This window comes from Globicephala melas, chromosome 18 (genome assembly GCF_963455315.2).
Source record: "Globicephala melas chromosome 18, mGloMel1.2, whole genome shotgun sequence".
In the NCBI taxonomy this organism is placed as follows: Eukaryota; Metazoa; Chordata; class Mammalia; order Artiodactyla; family Delphinidae; genus Globicephala; species Globicephala melas.
The window spans coordinates 10,533,566-10,560,736 of NC_083331.1; positions in this window are offsets into that span (position 1 = coordinate 10,533,566).

A 27,171-nucleotide genomic window follows, 5' to 3' on the forward strand; every position below is an offset into this window, starting at 1 on the left:
TACACATTTTTACTACAAAGTCCTACTTCTGGGAATTTATCAAAGGGAAATAATCGGGAGGGCTCAGGATGTGTGACCAAGGCAGCTTCCTGTGGCATCGTTTATAGTAGCAGGTAGTGGGATGAAGTGTTCAAAAATAAGAGAAGGAAGTCATGGCACAGCTATAAAGTTGAATCCTATGCAGCCAGTGAAATGATGCATAATCATGTTTCTTACATGAAAAGATGCCCACCCCTCTAAGGAAAAGTCAGAGCACACGTCCGCATGTCCAGAGCAACCCCATCTCATCCATCCTTCCCCTCCATCACTCTCTCCAAATGCTGCCTCTTTTACAAGACTTCTCTGACTCGACCTCCCAAGTCACTATCATTTCACCCAGTTTATATCCTTATGATTCATCAAGCTTCTTAATCATCATGGGTATCTGTTTCTCTATCAAATGGAAACCACGTGAGAATTATGGTGACATTTAACTAATTTGTGTTAAATGAGTAATAGGTAAATACATAAATATTCCTGGTACAATATAAGTGCTGAATACTTTTCAACTGTAATTATTATTATCCTCTCCCCCTAATAACTCTGTGCTAAGTATTTGCTTTTATCTTCCCAACATCACTTTGAGATCTCTCAAAAGTCCCTTGTATATAGTAGGTAAATATGTGGGGTTGAAAATGATGAAATACATACCAATGTTTAGGGAACACCAGATTATTTCTTAATGTAACAAGGAAATGGGCTATTAATTCTCTTTCTATGTGAAGGTATTACTTATCATATATACAAACATATATAATAGATTAGAAGTTATTAAAAATAGGATAAGTGATAGAGTTTTTCCCTATTTAAATATTTATAAGTTTGCAAATTCTTAAAGGAGGATTTGGATAACGCTAACGTGTGCTTTAAAATTAATCTGTAAAATACTGCCTGTCAACTACCATATGATCTAGCTAGTGGAATCACTTCTGGGTATATATACAAAAAATATGAAAACACTAGTTCAAAAAGATATATGCACCCCTATGTTCATTGCAGCATTATTTACAATAGCTAAGATATCAAAACAACCTAAGTATCCATCGATGGATGAATGGATAAAGAAGATGTGGCACATATATACAGAGGAATATTACTCAGCCATAAAAAGGAATGAAACTGAGTTACTTGTAGTGAGGTGGATGGACCTAGAGTCTGTCATACAGAGTGAAGTCAGTCAGAAAGAGAAAAATAAATACCATATGCTAACACATATATATGGAATCTAAAAAAAAAAAACGGTTCTGAAGAACCTAGGGGCAGGACAGGAATAAAGACACAGATGTAGAGAATGGACTTGAGGACACAGGGAGGGGAAAGGGTAAGCTGGGACGAAGTGAGAGAGTGGCATGGACATATATACACTACCAAATGTAAAACCGATAGCTAGTGGGAAGCAGCTGCATGGCACAGGGAGATCAGCTTGGTGTTTTGTGACCAACTAGAGAGGTGGGATGGGAGGGTGGGAGGGAGATGCAAGAGGGAGGAAATACGGGGATATATGTATATGTATAGCTGATTCACTTTGTTATAAAGCAGAAGCTAACACACCATTGTATGTTAAAAAAAAAAAAAAGCCAAAAAACTAAAAAAATAAATGAAAAGGTAAAATTAAGTAGGCTCCTGAACAATGTTGGTCCAGAAAAGAAAAAGTGCTAAGAAATGAAATAATGAGAAGTAAAACTACCTTAAAGCAGTATCAATCGATTTCATGAAAGAAACACACATACACTGATGTTAATAAAGTGACAAATGCCGCTACCTGACATTCTACCTGCCCCTCTCCAAATAAAGAGGATTTGCCCTTTGATACTTATTACTCCTTTGCAAATTTCTTTCACAAATTCATTTTGCATTGCCTTCTCTTCTTTTTTTTAAGTGTTAGTTATGTAAAGACTAATATTATTTGAATGCAGTGATTTTGAATAATACAGAAACATTCTTTTTCCTGCATTTTCCTCTCTCATCTCCTTTGTGACTCTCATATTTTTGTGTATCTCTTCTGTTGTATAAGATGAATGCCTAATGTTCTCCCATAAAAAAAAATGACATGTTAATGAGAGTATGCTAAATATAAATGTATATGCATGAAAAAATGGTATTTCTAGGGAATCTGGGGAGTCAGGAGGGCAGTCCCTGTTAGGTACAGGGGAGAAGTTCTGGTTTCAGAAGAGAGAAGCCATTTTTTCATGGCCATAGGAAGGCCACCTGATAAGGCTGCAATTGCAAATGTACTCCTTGCGCAGAATTTCTGATACACTATGACAATGGAGTAGTCTGCACACTTAATAGCGTGAAATTTGGGGAAGAATTGGCAGCCAAGTGTGTACCTAAGAAAGTCCATCCTAATTTGAGGACAGGTTTTGTTAATAAACCAGGATATAAAGGTTTATCTTCCCCTTCCAAAAAAATAACTAAATAAATAACTGCAATGGCAATAAAATGCCTTAGGTTAAGCTCTGCTTGCATTAAAGTATTGCCCACAGCACCATAGCTTTTATGCTGGTGGGCAGCTCTGCTTCAGCTCCTCAAGATCTTCAGCAACATACATTTAACAGTGTGACACATTAAAGGGAGAGCAAATTTCTTTTCTTCACGCCAGATGGGAATAAGAAACGTGAGTGTTGTGCAAAATGAAATAATATCTATAAATCTAGCATTTTATCATCCCATTTCAGACTATAAAATTAGAAGATTCATCAGTTACACCTCTACTCATGAAATGTAACTGCTGAGGTATGAGATCCCTGTGGGAAGACTGATACAGATAACACATTCCAAGAGTGAAGCCATACATCAGTGAGCATCACGGGATTAGCAAGAGCTGTGACCCTCATATCTAGCTGCATTTGCGTTATGCTATAGGATGCCAGGAGTGTACCAGGAAACAAAGAATTGTTAGGAATCCACTTATTACCAACTCTGCAACTCTGGGCCTTCTGGAGATCTGACTTCATAGTTTCTCTGCATACAAAGATATTCCCAAATGATATTAAGGTAATATTCAAAATTGCCTAAAAGATAGTTTCCTATTATTAGGACGCTACTTCCTTAAGGGGAAAAATAGGCAAGTTTTCACTTATTTCTTCTCTCTCTCCTTTTTCCCAGTTTCTAATTCTAACCCACATCCACGCTCTTTGTCCTCATGATTGTGACAATGACACGTGATATCTGCAAGGTGATGAAAATGTTTAGAGCTCTTCCACCTTCATTATCTCATGTGATCCTCCAGTCACCCAGGGAGGTTGGAGCAGAAATGGCTTAATGACTTGACCAAGAGCTGGGATGAAAACGCAGAGATTCTGAATACTTTTCCAGTGTTTCCTTTCTCTTCCTCTCTCTCTCAATATGCTGTGCGCCATTTCCTTTCCCAATGTTCCAGTGATGTTATTAGCAAACTAGGAAAAATACATGTCAGAAATTCTTTGTTTCCTGCATTTTTGTTTTGTTTTGTTTTTCTTTTTGAAAGACTAGCTGTAGAACCCAAGGAAAATAACATAGGATTCTGTGGCCATTTCCTCCCTATTTGAGTCATGTTAGATGGGCATTATGCCTACTTCAGGCCTGGAAGGTTCACCCTGACTTACCTTGTTTGGAAACGTACACAAATTAGTTAATCATACATAATAAACTACTCCAAAACCCAGTGGCTTAAAAACAGTTAAGTATTTATCACCTTTGCCATTTTTTCATGGTCAAGAATTTGAGAACAACTTAGCTGGGCAGTTGACCTGGAGGAGTCCTTCATGAAATTGCAGTCAGGGCTGCAATTATCTGAAGACGCGAGGATCAACTTACAAGCTGACCACTCATGTGACTGGCAAGTTGGTGCTGCCTAATGGTAGGAGGCCTCAGCTCCTCTCCACATAGTCCTCTCCCAGGACTGCGTCAGTGTCCTCACAACCAGACCAAGCAACCCGTGAGAGCAAGTGCAAGCCACAGCGCTATTTACGACCCAGCCTGGAAAGCCATATGCCATCCACTCACTGTGTTCTGTTTATCACACATGCCAGCCTGGATTCAACATGGGGTAAAACCACATGTGTGAAGAATCACTGGGTCTATTCTGGAGGTTGGTATGATTACTGTGGACTTCCCTGAGGGAGTCACCAAATATACCATTGCCCCCAAGAAACAAGAATGTCCTGGGGTGTATACATCATGGCAGAGGGTTGATGTCATGTTGGTGGATAGTTGGCGCTTTTTTTCACCATCACCCTCAATCTTCCTTCTCCTGGGAACTATCCCTCCAGTGCATGGCCACCATGGGAACCACTCTGGACTTATGTGTCCCTGACTCCTTAACCACAGTTTGTTGGTTCAACATCAGGCAACTCACCCAAGAGGGAGGAGGGGCATTGAAAATAGCATCCCCCAGACTATACAATTGACTGGTCCATGTGGGACACCCAACTCATAAGCTAATACAGTCATTCCCTGGGATTTTGAACTTGAGATCCAAACAACCTTGAGGGAAATTTCCCTTCCTCTAATGGTATAGAATATCAAAGTACAGAATATCAAACTTCTCCATGTGGAGGACCTGGTCAGTAGTGAGAAAGTAGGTCAGTAGTGAACAAAGCAGAGATTAGAAGAAGAGGAAATCTGGGGCTTCCCTGGTGGCACAGTGGTTAAGAATCCGCCTGCCAATGCAGGGGACACGGGTTTGAGCCCTTGTCCGGGAAGATCCCACATGCTACAGAGCAACTAAGCCCGTGTACCACAACTACTGAGCCTGTGCTCTGAGAAGGCCACACACCACAATGAAGGGTAGCCCCCACTCTCCACAACTAGAGAAAGCCTGTGCACAGCAGTGAAGACCCAACACAACCAACAGACAAATCAATAAATAATTTAAAAAATAAAAACACTTGGAGTTTTTCAAAAAAGAAAATCTGAGCTCCTGCCCCCACCCCGGTTAGACTGTACCCTTCTCACAGCTTAGTCTGTGTCCTTTACAACCCTTTGGATTCTGTGAACCAATAAATTTCCCCTCACGGATAAACTAATCTAAAGAGTTGCAAAATTGTTCACAGTTCCACTCAGATGCAGAGAAAATATAAATTCTGTCTGGTCTTCGTGGAGAGAAAATGTACTTGACTTTCTCTAATCTGGGATAATTACTCTCTCCTGTATCTGCGAGCTCCCTCCTGATGGTATTGGGTTGAATAAAGGGAACAGAGCTCATACGGCCCTGGGGCTCTGGAGCACAGAGGTTCTTAGAGCTCCGTGGTTCCTCTGGCCTCAGGTCAGGTGTCTCTTGTCCACCTGACCACTGCTTACACCCTGACAAAATTCACAGCTGCAACCCCTGGAGTGTGTAACTCACGATCTAGCCTCTCTCTGCTTGCACTCCAGTAGCACCTCCTCCGGTGCCCCTCAACCCTCACTGGCTACAGAGCACAGCTGCATTCTCCTCTGAGACTTTCTGCACCAGGGTGCCTCTCTGGCCCAGCCCCTGAAGCTTCCTGGGGTATCAGACAGAAAACCATTGTCCTCTGTGCTTCCCTCAATTTACCTAACACACCTGCCCCTCTTGGGCACAAGTCCAGCTTGGGCTTTTCTCTCCTTTCCATTATCAACCTGCAACAGGGAGTGGTTTCTCCATCTGTCATCCACTTAAGGCTTTCCTCATATAGAACTCTACGATCTCTTCCCCAAGCCTGACTTTCCAGTCCGTTGTGCCACTAAAATGGTGACGAGTTGTCTTCCTCTAGCCTGGGACAATAAAGGAAGACTTTAGGGGATCAAGGACTTGAGAGGAAAGTTTAAACTGAGAAGCTTAATATTTGTTTTTGTTAATACGTTAATATTTTTATTTTATTTTAAATAGCCTCCTTAAGCAAGTCTGAGTTCTATAACTTAAACCCAGAGCCCTACCAAATGAGTAGTAAACCAGTCAAGTGGAAATAATTCAGTCACTCAATCAGTCAACCATCTTTTCAGCATCATTGAGTTCCTGAATCCAGGAACTGTGAGTATAACTCATCAAGTTACTCACAATCTAGAAAAAAAAGACATACACTTGTATAAAAAGAAAAAAAAAATGCAATGAATTCATCGTATGCCCTAAGAGAAGGCTGATCAAAAGGTCCCCCACAGATGGGTGGGTGACTCATTCTGTCAGGGAGGAGCGCAGCTGAGAGCAGACGGCTCGGCTCAGCAACCTGAGAAACTACTCCCTCCCCAGGCTGCCGATTCTGTTTATTAAACTTAAATCTTTGAACAAGGTGCTTCGTAAGACTGAATCCTAAGTGAGACAGGGATCATAAAAGATTACACCACTCCTTATGTCTGGACTGTACAGATGTACAAATGCACAGCAGTGTTCTGCGCATGATCCTTGTTTCTGTACAACACAAGTGAAATGATATTAGAATATACTGGCCAGGCCTCAGGGGCACAGGAGCACCCGCACACTACTGGGAGCTCTGTGTGGTTCTGCTTGAAGCCCCAGTAGCCCCAGGGTCTCCCCCATGTGACATCCAACACTGCTGTTTACATCTTTAGTGGTTGTCTCTGTGAGGACAGGGTTTATGTTGCTTTGTTCACTGCTTACGTCCCCATCTCAGAGCACAATCCTGACCATAGACTGAGTGCTCAGTTAGTAAACATGTGTTCAATGCATGATGAACGCACACACATTTTTAGGATGGCAATTTGGTTATATGTATCAGAAGTTCTTGATTCTCCTTAGAGACTCATCCCAAGGAAATAGTAATGGATGCATGCACGTAATTATCTATGGAAATGTTCAGGACAATGTGGTTTATGCTAAGAGAAATTCAGAAACAATTGAAATGTCAAACAATAGAGTCTTGTCTAAATAAATTATGGTATCATCTTTGAATGGCTATTATGCAACCATTAAAAACAATGGTTATAATAAAATTATCACATTTTGGTAATTCTACATTTGCAGTGTGTATATGTATAAATGTATATGCAAAGAAAAGAGATCAGAAAAATGGGCACTTGTATGTTAATTGTGGTTCTCTTCAGGTGGAAAGTTTCAGTCCATCCTTATTATCTTATTTCTGTTTCTTTTATTTTCTCAGTGTTCCAAAACGACGTATTTTTCTTTCCTTGTAAGAGTAAAGCAATAATAACAAAAAACGTATTAACAGTTTCTGAGCATGTGCCCTAGAAAGTTGGCTAACAGAATTCAGACTCATCAGTATATACCCACTTCAAGCCAGGGTCCCCCCAGTCTCCAAGGGAAAGTTATATCCAAGTGCTTACCCAGGGTACTTATGCAAGGATTTATAGCATCTACTGTCCTTCCAACCTGCTCACCAGAAGATGTGTTGGGTGGCAGTATATTAGGCCAGGTACAAGCAAGTCTTTGCTAAAGCATTCCTCTACTGATGCTCATACTGACCTGGGCTAAGCCAACCCTACTGTCCCTTGTGCACACAACTACCAAAACTCAGATAGCCCTCACTGCTAACAGGAATTCAAAGGAAATAAAAACACCAACACTGGCCCATCCCACCTCTTAACAGCTATACCCGCTGGCGTGCCACTGTTCGGCAGGTCTGTTGCTCTAGACCTGCAGCTCACTCGTCCTAAGTCACTTCAAGGTGGGTTGGCACGCATAGCCTCTACGAACTCCCCGAAGATATGTAATGGGTCCAGGCATTTGGTACGTGGGCTGAGACTACAGTATGTCTTCTAAAGCCACGAAAATCAACTACCAGACCGTTCTTCCCGACTCTGTAGGGAGATATTTAAGAGGAAGAAGGGGAAGATGATCATGATATTTCCTCAGCAGAAGGAATAACTGCCTCAGGTACTGTCACAGGTAAGAGAAGTGCCACCTCCAGCTTGAATCTCTCCTAAGACTCTACCATTGCTGCTTCCTCCCCAGCCCAATTTATCTATGTATTCACCTTGCCCCAACCTCAAGAAGTTCTAACTTGGTAACTCATTTTTTAAATTTTTTTAAGTCTGTGTCTTCTGTGAAAGCGCTTTTAACTCATCCTTTCTTTCTAAAGGATTCATTTTTAGAAAATGAAATTAGTGATAAAATTCCTAATGAAATGATTGCTTCTGTAAGTGATAGAAATGAAATGCCCTGACAAATCCTACAGGGTAATTGTTCCTTTGCTAATGTTTACCATCATTACCTATCCTGAATTTCACCCCCAAAACAGAGCAACACAATCTGATTAAGAAGGAACCATTTATAGTTACAAATTTCCTTCATCTTAGGTTGATCAAAGCACTCCACTGATGATAACTTGTTCTGATTCACTATAATTTTTGTGTAGCTCATTGTTATCAAACTGAGTGCTTTAATCCTCATAGTTTTTTTCTTTAAAAACTGAATTACAGGGCTTCCCTGGTGGCACAGTGGTTGAGAGCCCGCCTGCCAATGCAGGGGACACGGGTTCGTGCCCCGGTCCGGGAAGATCCCACATGCCGCAGAGCGGCTGGGCCCGTGAGCCATGGCCGCTGAGCCTGTGCGTCCGGAGCCTGTGCTCCACAACGGGAGAGGCCACAACAGTGAGAGGCCCACGTACCGCAAAATAAACAAACAAACAAACAAAAAACTGAATTACAAGGGACTTCCCTGGTGGTCCAGTGGTTAAGATGCCACACTTCCAATGCGGGGGGTGCGGGTTCAAACCCTGGTCAGGGAACTAAAATCCCACATGCCGCAAGGTCAAAAAAAAAAAAAAAGAAGTAATCATTTAAGGGAGGGAGACACAAGAGGGAAGAGATATCGGAACATATGTATATGTATAACTGATTCACTTTGTTATAAAGCAGAAAGTAACACACCATTGTAAAGCAATTACACTCCAATAAAGATGTTAAAAAAAAAAACCTGAATTACAAATTGGGGTATCATGCAGAAGTTGCTGAAGAATCTATTCCTTTCATACTCAGCTTCCAAGTTGATAATCCTTTTTGCCGGGGTTCTCATTACAATTCTCCTGACGGGGTCAGAGCTCCTGAAGACTTGCCCAAGGAAAGTATAACATAACATGGTTTAGGAAGGTAGAGGAGAGGAGAAGGAAGAGGAGGATACTAAATTAAAATCTGCTCTGAATGCCCTAAATATGGATTCCAAGTATTTTTAATAGAAAATGACTGACTCCTCTATGCAGACTCTAAAAAGATGTCTTCTCAGAATAAAAGACGAAAGTACAGAAATTTTCCCCCAACTTAACATTACATACGTGTTTTCCTTGCAAACTCGATATGTGACTGCCTGGCTGCTGTCAGCCTGCTGCACACAAATTATGTTGTATCAGCTTCAAAGAAAGGGCTCATGATTTCTGTGTATTCAATCTACCCCACAATGCTCTAGGGCAGTGCCCAGTACTCCAGGAGCTTGACTAAATAAACATTGAGTTGAAAAGTATAGACTAGAAAAATTACTTCTAGCCAACACAAATAAAAATAAGCATCCGGACTTCAGTGCATTTATTTTGCCCCTTACAAATCACCTGAGGTGATTCCATTTTCCTAAATAATAAGCACACTTTCATCCCATGGCTCCAACTCTTTCTTAGAAATTGGCTGCCAATGCAGCTACACTTGGGAATTCTGAGTGATAAGCAGGGAACTAGATTCTCCTTCTGGGCTGAAAGACAGTCATTAACTAATGTAGGACCACAGAACAACAAAGAGCTTCCTTATTGTCTTTCTGGGTTTCCTGACATAGCCTGGCCAGAGCTAGGAAATGCCTCAGTTTCCATCACATTTTGCTATTAAATGAGCCCAGATCAAGAACCACCCTTTGACACACTGATTACTAGTGTTCTAGAGAAATCTCCACAGCTGGGAACTTTGTGAATCTGCCCACTTCCCCAATTCTCAAACTCCTTCAGTCTCAAAAGATCTGGGACAGTAGCTACTAATATTGTTTTACTAATAATTTTATATTTATACAGTGATTTAAATATTTAAAAACCTTTCCAAAGGCACTGCCTAAGTTTGCTGGGTCTGCCATAACAAAGTAACACAGACTAGGCAACTTGAACAACAGACATTTATTTTCTCACAATTCTGGCTGGTAGAGGTCCAAGATCAAAGTGTTGGCATGACTGGTTTCTTCTAAGACCCCTTGGCTTATAGATGGCCATTCTCATTGGGTGTCCTCACAAGGTCTTCCCACTGTGTGCATCTGTGTTCTAATCTCCTTTTCTTATAAGGACAGCAGTCATATTGCATTAGGCCGCACCCATATGACCTCATTTTAAGTTAATTACCTTTTTAAAGACATATTTCCAAATACAGTCACATTCTGAGGGATTGAAGGTTAGAACTTCAAAATATGAATTTGGGGAGAAGGGGACACAATTCAGCCCATGATAGGCATGATTTAATTTACAGACTGTGAACCTAAAATAAAAAAAAAAAACTGTATTACCAAGCTCACCAGCCGTTAGGTAGTATAGCTAAAATTGGATCCCTGGGTCTCTGATTCCAAATGCCATACTTTCTCCCTGACAATCTGCTGCCACTATGATGACTAACTTGTGTCTAACTGTTTAACATTTATAGACAACACATTATCTCATTGAATCACCTAAGGAAAGAAAATCAGATATTGCCCAAGGAACCATCTGGCCAAATCTGATACATCTCTACTTTGAAAAGCCTGGGGCAGGACAGGAAGTTCTTTCAGAATTCTCAGCAGCTTACTCTCTACCGACAGCCCTTCCCCACTAGCTAGACCTTAACATTGAGGATGCAGGAAGGGGTCACTGGACAAAAGCTTGTCCAGTGCAATTTTTTTTTCTAATTTTGGCTGCAGCTCAGAACCATTTTGTCCAAGGGATAAGGATGAAGATACATCACCAATGTTGCTCCCAATTCACCTGAGTCAGACCTCAGGTACTAGCTAAATCTGAGAGTAGATGGACAGATTAAAAGATGTGCAGGTGTTCCTGAGCCCCCTGTAGAGTCAGCCCAAGAGAAGAGAACCTGTTCCCATAATTCAAAGCACCTAAATAGCTCTTGTGTTTTAAATTCTGAGAGTACTATTTTTTGGAAGGTTAAAAAGTAAACAAGAGTATTTAAATGACTATTGACAGTTCCTTCTAAAAACAAACAAAGCAAGATTAAAGGTATGTTAGAAGACATACAGATGGCTAACAGGCACATGAGAAGATGCTCAACATTGCTAATTATTAGAGAAATGCAAATGAAAACCACAATGTGATGTTACCTCATACCTGTCAGAATGGACATCATTAAAAAGTCTACACTGATGGCGGGAACGTAAATTGCAGCCACTATAGAAAACAGTATGAAGGTTCCTCAAAAACCTAAAAGTAGAACTACCATATGATCCAGCAATTCCACTCCTGGGTATATATCTGGAAAAAAACTAAACTCTAATTGGAAAAGATACATGCACCCCAATGTTCATAGCAACATTATTTGTAAGAGTCAAGACATGGAAGCAACCCAAATGCCCATCAACAGACAAGTGGATAAAGAAGATGTGGCATGTATATCCAATGGACTATTATTCAGCCATAAAAAGAATGAAATTCTGCCATTTGCAGCAACATGGATGGACCTGGAGAATATTATGCTTAGTGAAATAAGTCAGACAGAGAAAGGCAAATCCTGTATGATATCATTTATATGTGGACCATAAAAGATAATACAAACAAATATATATAGAAAAATAAAAACAGAGTCATGGACATAGAAAACAAACCAGTGGTTACCAAAGGGGAGAGGGAAGGGGGGAGGGGCAAGTTAGGGGTATGGGATTAAGAGATACAAACTACTATGTATAAAATAAATAAGCAACGAGAATATATTGTATAGAACAGGGAATTATAGCCATTGTCTTGTAATAACTTTTAATGGAGTATAATCTGCAAAAATGCTGAATCACTATGCTGTACACCTAAAACTATTATAGTATTATAAATCAACTCTATTTCAATTTTTAAAAAAAAGATTAACAAGTGGGTTGCTAGTGACTCTGTTTGGTACACAGAAAACTTTTGTTCTATGTGTGTCTACATGAAGTCAGGAAACCTGAATTCAAGTACCTTGTACTAACATTAGTGAGGAAATCAGGAGATCTCTCCGGGCCTCAATTCTCTCACCTGTAAAATGCAGGCTGGACTTTTTGTAGCCCTAACTTTTTATGTACAAACTCAGCTTTCGTCTTGTTTTTCAGCTTTGTCTTCACCAACTCCTCAAAGACGAGGTTGGTGCAAAATGCAAAAGCTAAAATGTCTTTCCCTAGTCCTGACTGAGCCAATATTATCCTGCTACTTCACCTGAATCTCCCATGTCACTCACTGGGGCAACGGGGACTGAGCTAGCAATGTGGGAGAAGGGATGAAGTCCTTTGGGGACAAGGACTAAGGTAGAAAGTGCTCATGCAAAATGCTCAGAGAAAGCAGAACACTTACAGGGAGGGGATACCCAATTTCTGAAGGACACAAACCCAGGAGGAGCCAGGAGCAACAACTTCCAGGTGTGGATCCACAAATTCATAACAAGGAAAATACAAACAAGCTAAAGCACGTTGGGATTAAAAGGAGAAGGCCAGAAGAGGTGTAGCATGGAGGGCGTGCCCAACTGAGTGGAGAGGGTGTGGCACGCAGAGGGCACACCACTGTTTTCTTTGCTAGAGCATCTCCCGTTCCTAAGCTTTTCTAGAAATGTGACACTCCCTCATCAAGAGGTCGATTTTCCTTCCTCTCCCCTTGAATCGGGGCAGGTTTGTGACTTCCTGGTGACCAGCACAACACAGTAGAAATGACACTGAATGATGTCTGAGACTATGTCATAAACATTGATGCACCTTGCTCGCCGGAGCTCTGGCAGTAGCCTGAGCCTCCAGGTAAGCTGTCCAACTGCCTTGAAACTGCTATGCGGTGAAGAAGCCCAAACTGGCCCATGTGGAAAGACTGCATGAAGAAGCACTGGAGCTGCATCATGAAGAGAGATTGCCCAGCCACTGCTCAGCTGCTCCTGGCCTCCTGTTACAGCTCCAACCACGGTCTGGATGCAGTAGCATGAGAGCTTCCAAACCAGCCGCACCCACTTGAGTGACTCCTGAATTCGCAACTCATAGAAGTTATGAGAGATGATAAAAGGATTGTTGTTTAAGTCACTCAGTTTTGGAGTGATTTATTATGTAGCAATGGAAAACCTGTAACATCATTCTTTATTCCCCACCTCCACTCCCCAATTCTGCTTCCAATCTGAGTTCTTAAAGTTAGGTCTACAAATTCAGTTCTTTTCCTTCAATGTAAACATTTATATAAACGCAGGCATCCAGAGAAGCTGATCACAAGGTCTTAATGTTGTTTCTGCTCTCTTCATCAAGAAATAAATAACCCTAGTATGACCATTTTTTCCTCCTATTTATATGCAAATTGTTTAAGAGCTGAACTGCCCCAGTTGTTTACAATTGCTTCCATATTATCCCAAAACAATTCAAAATTCAAAACATGCAATAAAATCTGTGATTTACTGGTCTCACACTTGTTTCCTATAAGAATCCATCTAACCAACCACGTTTCTTTGAATTTCTCATTTGGAGGAGGGGATGGCTTGCCCTTTTTTTTTTAAGTCTCTTCTTTTGTTCTTATCTTGGCTATTAAACAGGTTTATTTGCCAATTTGATAACTGACATCTAAAGGCATTCTTCATTCATTAATAAAATAAAATAATAATGGCTCATCGGTCTAGGAAAAATGCTGAGGAGAAGGGATCACATTTTATAACATTAGGGTCGATGTAGGTAGTTGAGCTAAGACTGTTTATCAAATCTCTGAAGACAGAAAGATGCTCTTAGTAGCTAATTTTAAGATGAAGAAGTTGTTGCTTATTCTAATTGCTCTCTAGAAAGTGACTGCATGTGATTAATAAGGGAAGCGGAGGTGGGTTTTCAGTGTGACTCCTCCCTATGACACACCCAATCTCATTTTCAGTAAAGTCAACTGAAATTATAAGAAGAAAAAAAATCACACCATTTAAACCGGTCCACATTAGCTCTTTATAACTCAGAGAAGCATGATCATTTAATGCAGTATTTTCAGCGTCAAAAAAATCCCCACCTTCCAAAAATGTTCATTTACCCTTGAAATTGTTTTTGCTGTCACCACATGACGAATTCTGAAGCAAGGCTTGAATATATTGTTGAGTCAGTGTTGATTTAAACATAGATTGACCTCCCACATAGCCACCGTCTCTGAGTTGTTGCCAGAACTGTAAGAAACTTGAGGGAAGTGATCAAAATTCCCCTCAAAGAACTAATCTTCCCTCTGCCCAAATTGCCCTAATGTGGAAAAACTCAGTCCCTCCTCCACAGAATGTGAAATAATTTGGCTTACAATGACACATCAAAGGTATTGCTAAGGGAACATTTTCTAATTTTTAGAACTCGTTTTACTTCTATCAAATGCATCGTTCTACTATAAGGAAAGGCCTAAGTTATGTCTTACTCTGCTTGGGATCTTCTCCCTTGGCCTCAGCATTTGGGGCTGGAGATACTATTTGTGGAATGAGGCTGAGGAAATGAGCCAAAATGAATTTCAGCCTTGCCAGAGCTTACAATCTTAATGCAAATTCAACAATTAGCAATGCCTCAGCTGTGAAAGCTGGAAAAAATTCCGCATATCAGATGGTGAGAGAGGCTGGTGGGGAGAAGCACTTCCATTTTACTCTTGTCATCCTGTCATCTCCTAATTCAACGCATAGCCTTGAAAGCAGACCTGGGCCCTATGGGTTATAAACTCACTCAGATAGTTCCAGAAAGGTAACAACCTTACTAATCCAAACTAGAACTGTAAATCTGTAAAAAGGCTAAGTAGGGAAAGAATTTAAAAAAATAAGAAACACTGTATCATCAGCTTCAAAAAAAACCCCTAGGTTAACGGGTATCACTGAAGGCTAAGAGGATCCAACTACATGATGATTCTTAAAAGAATAAACAGTTCTAATGTATCCTTGTCAACCTGAACCATTTAGCAAGTGTCCTTCTGTAACAAGGCATTTTTTGTTCGTTTGTTTGTTTCTTGAGATGTTTGAGGCAGGCAGAAAAAAACACACACACATTACACACTCTGGGGTCATTTAGAAACCCAAGAACATTGGGTTTCCTTTCCGTCATTTCCTCGCATCAGTCTTTTTCTAAAGAGAAGAAAAAATTGGAGCTGTGGATGTGCATGCGAATGTTTCCACCAGTCCCACTGGAAAGGATACAATAATACAGCCAGGTGAAGGAAAAGACCTGAAATTCTAAGGACTTCACATGCTAAACACACAATTATTCATTCCTTGTGGGGTCTCCCCCCAACTCTTTTCTTCCTATGTCCATTGCCAATCATTACTGATGATGCAGACTTTGTGACCATGCCCAAAGCTAAGAACCGCATTCCACTGCAACCTGTCAATCAATTACACTGCAACCACCCTGGGAAGAAATCTTGCTATTTCCCTCAAATATTTCCCTTCATGAATTCTCCTGACTCCTATCCATCAACATAGGCCCAGCTCCTATTAAACTCTGTTCTTCTGAATGTCAGTCAAGCAAGGTCAGTATTTTTTAATAAAAATGCCCCCCAATTTTTCTCTATCAAACATCTATTCAGCATGTATCTTACTTTGGATTCCTTCCAAAGCAAAGCCTGGGAAAAAATCTGAGTACAAGTAGTTAATTTGGGAAGTGATCCCAGGAAGCAGGGTGCAGCTCAGGGGATGCAAGCCAAGGAAGGGAGGAGAACGAATGAAGGGTGTGCCAGTAAACGAGTTACCACCGTGGGCAGCTACGCCTCAGTCCTGCTGGAAGCTTCTGAAATACTGCATCTCACATCCCAGAACTGTCCCCCCAAGGACCATTTAGCCATGAACTCATACCCCTCGTTGTTTGAAGGTGACTCTGAGACTTTCCTCAACTCTCCAGAGCTTCTGGCCTGCACGGTGCACAGGCAGGACACACTCCGGTGGTCAGAGAACATCCTCTGGCAGCAAGAGCCAGAGGCTTGAGGGAGAAAGTCCTCAGTGCGGTCAGGAGCCACCCACCAAAGATGCAGGTGACCTTCGAGAGGGTGAGAGATGTTGATGTGGCTCCAGCCATGGTGCCCGCTGCAGCAGGTGCCTGAATTCCACCAAATGCTCAGCTATGCACACAGTAGGGAGTTGTGTTTCCCAAATGAGTATTCAAATATCCTCTCGTTTTATGCTCTAACTTCATTATGATCCTTACTTGTATCCTTTCCCAGATACAGCCTTTAACCCAGTCATTCATTTACACATATTTTCATGTGTACATAAAGCTTCCTATCTCCACTCTGCAAACACTTGTTTTGAACCCAATTATCTCAGTGCTCGGCTCTCTCCTATGCACTGTCAAGGCAATTTACTTCAAATGAGCAAAGAGCTCCAGCTCATGGCCCTTGCTTTTGAATCTTGAAAAAGAAACTAGGATATCTTTTTCAACCAGAGGGATACATCTAGGGGTATTTTCAGGAGTTTAAAAAATGTTTATTTCAGATTCACATTATTTTCTGTATCTTCTATTTACATAAGTAAAAATGAAACGTGTCCCTTTGTATATTACCTCTTATTCATCAGCAAATCTGAGGGCAAGAAATTTTATCACAGCAAATTCTGTTGGTTTTATATTTAAAACACAATTGGCACTTTGTGAAAGAGCTTATAGTAAGGGCCACACAGAATTAGAGAAAAAATTAAGCATTCCCCCAAAATGTGAACTATTATCTTAAAACTCATTTTATCTTCCACATTAGATATTATCTATTGAATTTTCTTTTTTCTACCACATCATCCTCTTCTTATAACCCAGGATGGTTTACTAACCCCAGTTTTTGGCAACATACCACTGCATTGATCCCCAAAAGAGTTTTCCACCCAATGGTGACTTTTTCAATGTTACTATCATTACCAAGAATTTTGAGGTGTAGACGTGTGTCAGGGATTTGGACACATCATTTCTCACTTTCTGTCATGCCCAAAGTACCACATATTCTTAAAGGTAGGAGAAATATCCTTAAGGCTTTTGATGGGAGCATACTGTGGTGTCTCCTGTCTGATTCATGTTTGTAATGAACCTGCTTTGGGGATTGCTGGCAATAAAAGGCACATAACCCTTAAGGAGGTCTCTCAGAGAAGCTCTACTAATTTACGTGGCAGGACTCAATCTCATGGAAAGGTTTAATGAGAACCTCATGAAGTATAAGTGTGGCTGGCATGTGTTACAGAAGGTAGCTCAGGAAAAGCAGAGGAAAACCTTATGTGCAGAACCTATATCCAGACTTTTTTAACTGACAAGGATGTCCCTAATAGAGAATGAGGGAAAAGAGCAACAACAACAAAAAAGACGAGTGCAGCAAATATTGATCCATTATGTACTTCCTGGTTATTGTAATAGCCTCTGAATGTTCCCCAAAAGGAAAGCACGACATGGATAATTTACGTGCCTATTGAAGGTAATCTTCCAAGCATGAATGGCTGAAGGATTATAATTTCTTTCCCCCAATCATCATAGGTCTCCCAGAGGTCATACAAATAACCAGCATCCTTTCATCCTAAACAGTACCAAGCCAAGGTTGAGATACGAGCCTATTAAAATCCTGTTTAAAAAAGAATTTTATTTTGCCCATGATCTCATTCATTAATTGCTGACTGCCTTTTAAAACCTTCTGTGGAAGACAAACAGACCTTCAAATCCTTTCTCTGAGAATTAAAGCTTTCATTTAAGGATTCCAGATGGGCTGTATTTTAAGTATTAAAGTTCAAATACTTTAACCACCAACAGATGTAAGGAATTTTACCCAGTTATGTTGCACAATTGCCACCCAGTAGTTCTTCAATCCTGGCCAAATTGAGCATCAATTTAAACTAGATTTAATCATGGGACCCTTGACAATCACAACACAAGATATTAGGGAGTTTAGGAAATGGGTCTATTAAATGACAATTAAAGCTGTCAGCCTTCCAGAGCTTATTTTCAGTTCATTTGATCCCTAGTAGACAGTGGCATTTGACTGCTGTAAACAAAGAGGTCTGCTTGAAAGTGCACGCTGAGATGGGGGGGCTGGTGGTTAGAGCCCTGGTGATGGTGTGTGTTCAACTTTCAGGCTAACTCCAGCTGTTCCTCAGACCAAGTGACTTCAAAATCACTTCCTATGCAGCCATTTAAGTCCTCCTGAAAGTCCTAAGAGAGCCTGAGGAGTGACTGGCTTTTCCTTTTTGTGTAAAGTCTCATGGAAATTCTTCAGGGTCAGATGCTCTCAATCTGGCTCATATTAAATAGTGCTTTTTACCTAGAATGTGCGTGAAATTGACTATTGAAAGTCTTAGATTATCCACACCCTTTGATACAGTATTTTTACTTTCAGGGATTTATCCTAAAGAAACAGATATCTGCACAAAGATTTATGAACAAGTGTGCTTGCTGCAGAATGATACGTGGCTAAAACATAAAGCAAGTTTGGTTTTTGCTGTTCTTCCCATCCCATTCTCCTTAACCCTCCTCATATGCCAGACCACCTTTTTCTACCTTGAAAACCTCTTCAGCGTCACTTCCTCCCAGGCATTTGCTTAAAGAGCTGTGACCTCCACCAGCCAAAAGTTTCCAAGACCTGGGTCTTTCTCCATCAAGACAGGAATAAAGACACAGACCTACTAGAGAATGGACTTGAGGATACGGGGAGGGGGAAGGGTAAGCTGTGACAAAGCGACAGAGAGGCATGGACATATATACACTACCAAACGTAAGGTAGATAGCTAGTGGGAAGCAACCTCATAGCACAGGGAGATCAACTTGGTGCTTTGTGACCACCTAGAGGGGTGGGATAGGGAGGGTGGGAGGGAGGGAGACGCAAGAGGGAAGAGATATGGGAACATATGAACATGTGTAACTGATTCACTTTGTTATAAAGCAGAAACTAACACACCACTGTAAAGCAATTATACTCTAATAAAGATGTAAAAACAAAAACAAAAAAAACCACCTATACATCTCCCATGCCCTGCAGTCGGCCAGGCTAGAAAATCAGATACGTTTTTCCTTCTGAGGTGTTAATGGATTAACATTACCCTCTATTATGCAGTACTTTATATTTTAAAATGAGATCCCGAAGACAATGCTATCAACTCAAAATGGGATTATAATGGGAATTTCAGAATCCAAGTAAACCCAGTAGTTAGTATGATTTAAAATTCTGTTTCCAATATATTTTCAGCACATGTACATGTGTGTGTATGTGTCTTAGTTTATCCATTTTGTTTTATTATGAAAAGATACTCATGCTTATTATAGAAAGTGTAGGAAACAAGAAAAAGTAAAAGGAAGACGAAATTCATCCATATTCCCTATCATGCTGAAATGACATTTTTAACATTCTATTGTGTTTCTTCCCAATCATAGTAATATGCACTAATTTATTTTCTGGAGTCATGATAACTGTGTGTGTACAATTTTTGCATTCTTTTTTCACTTTGCTATTTATTTGAAAAATGTCAAAATAGCTTTCCCAAGAAGGCCGTCAATGGGGCCATACTTTACAGTAGTTCACCCTTTTCTTCACTCATTATTTTTCCTGCTAAGAGTACTTTAAAAACTTGGTTATTCTTCCTGGGTTTCTTATTTACTACAACCTCTACATTAAATTGGAAGCCTTTACCATATCTAGCTGGTAAGTAAATTTCCCAAGATGAAAGCACTCAAACTCAGTTCTGGAACAGGGAAAAGGACTGGTATGTATTAAAACCAAGTGAGTGCAGCCTTGGCAGGAAGTCAGGGTCACAGTCTGCAGTCAGTTGGGGTGCGAGGCTCCACGGCCCCAGCTCCCCTCCTGTGGCTGTTCAGGGGAGTGGGCAGCTGCCCTCACAAGACCTGGCCTCTGCTCCCCAGCTGCTGTAAGGCATTTCTGGAGGTACCTATGGTAACATCCAAGAGGGACAAACACTGTTCTCACGTGCCCTGAGGAAAGCTCATTCCTACGACCAAAAAATACCTTCCTCTGCTCCCTCCGCCCCCCTCTCCTCACTCAACTCAGCCGCACATACTTCCTTGGCTCACAGACAGAATGTGTAGGGAGACTTGGGGACTCATAGTCGTTTATGATCTGGGTAGCACATTCACATCACTACTTGGGCTATTTTTGTCTAGTGTTGCCACTCACCAAGTGGCAAATGCTATATAATCCTACTTGGTAAACGACAATCACTCTTATTACAGCTTCAGATTAAATAGGAAAACTACAGCCAAATTTCTTTAAGGAAATAAGGTGGGGCGATCTAACATTGTTAGAGTCAGACCAATTAGTCATACTTTTTGAATAAGGTTCAAAGAGAACATTAAAAGGAGGAAGTGATGAGAAGGGGTGGGGAGAATTATGTAGACCACAGTTGGTTTGAGTATTTCATTTGTAAATAGCATGTCATTTTACTAATGCAGTTGAATTACTTAACCACTCTATAAATGTTGGTTTATATTCAATTTAAACATGTTATAAAGAGCTTTTAGCTCTTTTCGAGCAAGCAAGACAGCCCTGTCTATTAATAAACACTTAGGTGGAGTATCAGATTTCCAGGAACTAAAAATATGATTATCTACCCAGAGACTTGGAAGGAACTAAATTCACAATGTCTGATGATTGGCATGTTTGCTGTCTTTGACATGGGATACTGAGCACATGGCATGGTGGAACGCTAGGGGAAAAGGGATCCTTTACTCCACCAGCAACTGCTAACCTGCTTAGCAGCAAGCAGGGTGCCCTGAGCTGGCTTGTGAAAGAGAACCTGCTTCTCAAAGGGGATGCAGGGAGATGGGGTCATGAGATTCACAGGAAGTCAGAGCTTTTCTCTGAAGCCTTGGCAGTGACAGTTATGTGAGTCATTGAACTGGCCACCATTATTCTTATTAATTGCCAAACCAGGTCTATTCAGCCTTCTAATAAAAACCAGATAAAGCGGGAGACCAAATCAGAATAAAAAGGAAGAGGGAGCTGAAATGGTTGAGAATATGCATTATTATCCTCATAAATGAGCTGACAGATACATGTTAGCAGAGTAGAGCGAATGGTATATTTCTTTTTCCCGTTGTCTTACATCAGAAAAAGTTCAAAATGGTATATCACAGACTACAGCATTGATATTGGTGGAACAAAGGCCAATAGTAAAAAATGACAGTGGGCTTTAGACCCTAAATCTCTTTATTCTCACTTCTATATTCTTAATTTTTCTTGGCATATCTTTAAAATAAGATTACACGGTCCCACTAACACTTTTCTTTTTAATTAAGACTTTATTTTTTAGAGCTGTTTTATGTTCACAGCAAAATTGAGGGGAAGGTCTGGAGATTTCCCATATACCCCCTGGCCCTACACATGCACAGCCTCCCCTATTTATCAACATTCCCCACCAGAGTGGTACATTTGTTATAAATGATGAACCTACACTGACATATCATAATTATCCAAAGTCCACAGTTTACATCATGACTCACTCTTGCTGTTATATATTCTGTGGCTTTAGACAAATGTATAATGACATGTAACCATCATTATAGTATCATACAGAGTATTTTCACTGCCCTAAAAATTCTCTGTGCTCTGCCTATTCAGCCCTCTCCATCCCCCATCCCCTGGCAAACAAAGAACTTTTTATTATCTCCATAGTTTTGCCTTTTCCAGAATATTATATAGTTGGAATCATACAGTATGTAACCTTTTGATTGTCTTCTTTCACTTAATAATATGCAATTAAGGTTCCTCCATGTCTTTTCATGGCTTGATAGCTCATTTCTTTTTAGTGCTGAATATTCCATTGTCTGGATATTCCATTGTCTGGATATACCACAGTTTATCCATTCACCTATTGAAGGACATCTTGGTTGCTTTTAAGTTTTAATAATTATGAATAAAGCTTCTATAAACAGGTTTTTGTTAGATGCTAAGTTTTCAACTCCTTAGGTAAAAGGAGAACCAATATCGGATCACACGGTAAAGTATGTTTCATTTTCTAAGAAACCGCCAGACTGCCTTCTCATGTGGCTGTACCATTTTGCATTCCCACCAGCAATAAATGAGAGTTCCTGTTGCCCCACATCCTTGTCAGCTTTTGGTCTTATCAGTGTTCTGGATTTTGGCCATTCTAATAGGTGTATAGTGTTATCTCATTTTTGTTAAATTCAAATTTCCCTGATGACACATGGTGTGGAGCATCTTTTTATATCCTTATTTATCAACTACAGATAACAGGTGTCTGCTAAGGTCCTTGGCTCATTTTTTAATTGTTTGTTGCTGTTGTTGTTTTTGTTATTGTTGTTGAGCTTTAAGAGTTCTTTGTATATTTTGGATAAGATCCTTTATCAGATGTGTCTTTTGCAAGTATTTTCTCTCAGTTTGGCCTTGTCTTCCCATTCTCTTGACACTGTCGTTCGCAAAGCAGAAATTTTTAATTTTAATGAGATCTAGTTTATCAATTATTTCTTCATGGATTGTGCCTTAGTGTTGTATCTAAAAAGTCACTGCCATATTCAGGGTTATTTAGGTTTTCTCCTATGCTATCTTCTAGGAGTTTATAGTTATGGGTTTTACATTTAGGGCTGTCATATATTTGGAGTTAATTTTGGGAATGGGTGTAATGTCTATGTCTAGATTCACTGTTTTGCAAGTGGATGTCCAGTTTTTCCAGCACCATTTATTGAAAAGACTATCTTTGCTCCATTGTATTACTTCTGCTCCTTTGTCAAAGGTCTCCTGACTATATTTCTGTGGGTCTATTTCTGGGTTTTCTCTTCTGTTCCATTGATCGATTTGTCAGTTCTTTCTCCAAAACCACACTGTCTTGATTACTTAAGCATTATAGTAGATTTGAAGTCAGGTAGCGTAAGTCCTCCAACTTTGATCTTCTTCAATATCATGTTGGTTATTCTGAGTCTTTTGCCTCTCTACATATCTTTAGAACCAGTTTGTCAACATTCACCAAATAACTTGCTGGGATTTTGGCTGGGGTTACATTGAATCTATAGATCAAATTGAGAAGAAATGACGTTATAGCAGTATTGAATCTTCCTATCCATAGTCATGGAGTATCACTGCACTTATTTAGTTCTTCTTTGATTCTATTCATCCACTAACACTTTTTGGTTGCAAAAACCCAAAGGTGTAAGTAAATATGATGAGAAACAATATGTTTATATAATCTTGAAGTATCTCTCCACAGCATACTTTTTAATTTCAAAGGGCAAAATAGTCCCTTTAAAGTGGCAGACACTATCTTAAGTGATCAAAGTTAGCATCGCCAGTAGTGAGACATATCAACATTGTGATGCACTGAGAAGGACACAGTATCACTATTGTGATAGTCTTACTAAAATGCATAATCTGAATTTGATATGAGGAAAACACAGACAACCACAAATTGAGGGACTTTTTACAAAATAACTGACTAGTATTCTTCAAAAGTCAGGAAAGATAAAGACTGAGAAATTGTCCCAGATTGGAGGAGACTAAGAAATCAGGACATCTAAACGTAATGTGTGATCCTGGACTGGCTCCTAGGTCAGAAAAAGGATACTAGTGGCGCAACTGGAAAAATTTTAGTAAGGTCTGTAGATTAGTTAAGAGTATCCTATGTTACTTTCCTGGTTCCAATCATTACACTAAGATTACATAAGATGTTAACATTTGAGGAAGCCAGGTAAAGGGTATATTGAAATTCTTTGGACTGTTTTACTTTTAAGTCTAGAACTCTTTCAAAGGAACAGTTAAATTTTTTAATTTAAAAAAAAAATCTGAAAATCTAGATATTGGATATCAGTGAAATCTGTGAGCATTGATGCATTTCTGAGAAAAAGAAAATGGAGATTTCAAAGTTGCCTGCATTTACATAAGATCAGTGGATAACCTGAGCATCTTGGCATTTTAATTAAAGAGAGAATGAGATCCACAGAGGCAGAAAGACAGACAGTGAAAGACATCCTACGTTGGTATGTCTGCATTGACATAGCATTTCAAAGAGAACCAGGGCTTCCACTTGGAGTCACACCAAAGAGGTGATGACTGTCCTTGTCACAGCCATGTCTGTGCTAGAGAATCAAAGGCAGGCTTTTCTCTGATTGGTTGGGTCAGGCTGCTAATGAGGCAAAGGTCATGGATTGGATCTGCTCTCAGGGCCTCTGAGTGTCACTCTGTCTCTTGACACTTCTCTGATCACAGGGAGCCAGGTGTGACAGCTCGACTGCACCAGCACGAGGCTGGCTCTACTGTGGGGAAATGATGAAAACACACACCCTCCCTAAGGTCACCTTTAAACATAATGGACATACTTGAATAGAACCCCTGTTATCTAAATATGCTTCTAAAAATATCTGCACCAGGAAAGGGGTCCCTTATTAGATTCTCTTTCCCATATTAAACCTATAATTGGGAGACCTGCAAGGGTGAAGCTGATTGGCCTCTGATGCAATCTGCAGACACACAAGTTCTTGTTACCTCTTTAGCAGAAGTATGTGCTGGCTTTAAAGGCATGTACTCTGATTTGATATCACTTAGGCAGCCACCAAAGCACATAAAGAACGAGGCTGCTCACCTCGCTCCTCACAGTTAGACATCTTTCGGTTTTCATGTTCCAAAAATTATTGAGAAGGGGCTTCTAACAGCATGACTTTTCCTGAGTCTCCTGTGTTTATTAGGAGAGCTTTCCTGGTGTACTTAGGATTCCAAACTGGAAGGTAAGCATGAAGGTGGAAAATGCTCAGTTCCAAGTATAGGTATGTCTTATAAAAGCAGCTAAGGAATTAGAATAGATTTAAACATATGATTAAAATTTGAAATCATAAACCCAGCAATTTGAAAGTAAATTTACTTGTGTGGTAAAAGTTTAAAAAAAGTTTAAAAAAATCAAAGTTAGTGGGCTTCAGTCTCTTCCACCTACAGTTAGAAGAATTAAAACTATACTATGTGAAAAGTTATCCCCTTGAGATTCTTTAAATGTGAGAGTTTGTACACATACAATGGCCTGGTAACAAGGAAGTGCATTTGAATGGCAGCGCTTCCCCACTCCAGCCCTTTCTCCACTGAGCTATGGATCTTCAGGTCCTCCCAGCACTTACTGGACAAGGTGAGGTTTGGAAATAAGCAACCAAACCAAAAAAAAAAAAAAACCAAAAACAATTCTTTTAAATCCCTTTTGCTTCTCCTAATACCAGTGTACTCAGTAGACGGCAGGAAAATGAGCTGTTTCACTAGGTTGAGACTTGTCCAAAGTACCTCGTGATAACAGAAACAAAATAAAAACTAGAAACACATTCTCCATCTAAAATTTGTGAAACCACAGTCCACCTGCACTGGGTAGAGCTGAAGACAGCTACAGAAATCAATGTTAGAAAAAACAACAACTGTGGAACGGAAGGAGTAAAATCCCTCAAGACTCTAGAACCACTGGGTTGTAAATATTCTTAAAGCCAGGCTTATAAGACAAAGATGCCAGCCCATACTATGCTAAAATGGTCGTGTCATCTTTAGATGAAGCAATTCCCATTTGGCCACTCCATCGTGATCTATGTTTTCCCACAGGCAGACCTGAATAGACATCCCTGTGTTCCTTTTTATAGACTTTTGCTGTCCAAAGAATAATTTTACATTTCTATTGCCTGGTTCCTTTACCAGTATACCAAACATAAGGAACAAATAGTTCGAATTATAGTTCTCTCTGGAAATATTTATAGAAGTTTATCTCACCATACATATACATTTTGCAAGGAAAGGTGGGAGAAAAAAAATTACCTACAACACACTGGTCCATGAAATAAGATACAACACTACTGCCTCTGAGAAAAGCACAGAATATGTTAAAGAAAAAAATTTTCATGACACTTAAAAAAACCGTGAGGTAGATTTTACTTACGACCTTTTCAGTAGGTGTAAGGATCACTGCAGTGGATTCTGCAGTAGGAGAGAGCGATCTGGCTCAAGTCAGAACAGAACAAGGAAAAGTAGGGATTTTACAGCCAAGGAGTGGAGTGCGGGTGAGGGTCAGTAAATGGAGAATTACTAAGAGGGTAGTACGCTTATTGCTAAACTGACCTAACAGGATTCTTGCTAAAGGAAGGCCAGGGTGATCAGATATTACCTGGGGGAAGGGGGTGGGGAGTGAGGAACCCAATCAGATATAAAGGATGATCGGATCGTGAGGATGGGGGATTCTGGCTAAACCAACTTAGCAGGATTCTTGCTAAAACTGGGCGATGCAAAGGCAAACACAGCATCCCCAAAGCTGAGGCCTGGCTGGGAAGAAGATTCAGAGGAGCCTGACTAAAGTTTGGTCAAGGAGAGACACTTTGTCGATAATGGGAAGTTACCTCCTAGTGAGGACCTGGGCTCCCAGCACTGCAGGCTGAGCCATGAGGACACATGTGGAGGCCCAACTACTGCTTGAAAGACAGAAAAGCAGTGAGGAGCCTCATTCAGGGACTGCACGAACCCCTCCCAATAACTCACTTGACCTCTTTTTTGTACATGCTTGTACTGGGAAATCGTGAAGAATTTCTTTTCACAGTTTATTCAGCACATTTGCACGCATTATGTCATTTAAAGTAAAGACTATGGTTATCGTTTTACAAGTGAGAAAGGTGACACTCAGAAGCTGAGGTGGAGACACGGCCCGACCTGCAGAACCGTCCCTCCACTCCCCCTCTCCCGGAGGAGAGTCTGTTTCCGGTCAGCGTCCTCCTAACCACAGGCACACACACCATCTGCTCAGTATTTTCCCCTTCTGTGTGTGCAGGCACCTTCGACCACCTCTCTTTTTCTCTCAAAATCCACAAAACGGATATTTGCCCAAAGGGCCCCTATCAATCTTACCAAAATATCACCTCAAACTGAATGCAAAGCATCCACTGCTTCCTAAGTGATCATCTTAATAATTATAATGGCCCTGCTGGAGACAGAAGTGAGTTTACAACTTTACTTTTAACCACGGGGACCAACCAGCTAAGAGCTCACATACAGACACAAGTACATATATTATGTTCAAGCTTTGAGAAAACTCGAGAAGCATCAGGACTCCCTGATCAATTTGCAGTCTGAGTGTAACAACTCCATAATGTTCAAAACTCAGGGAACCACTACAGTCCATCCGAGGTTGGTTAAATCTCTGGAT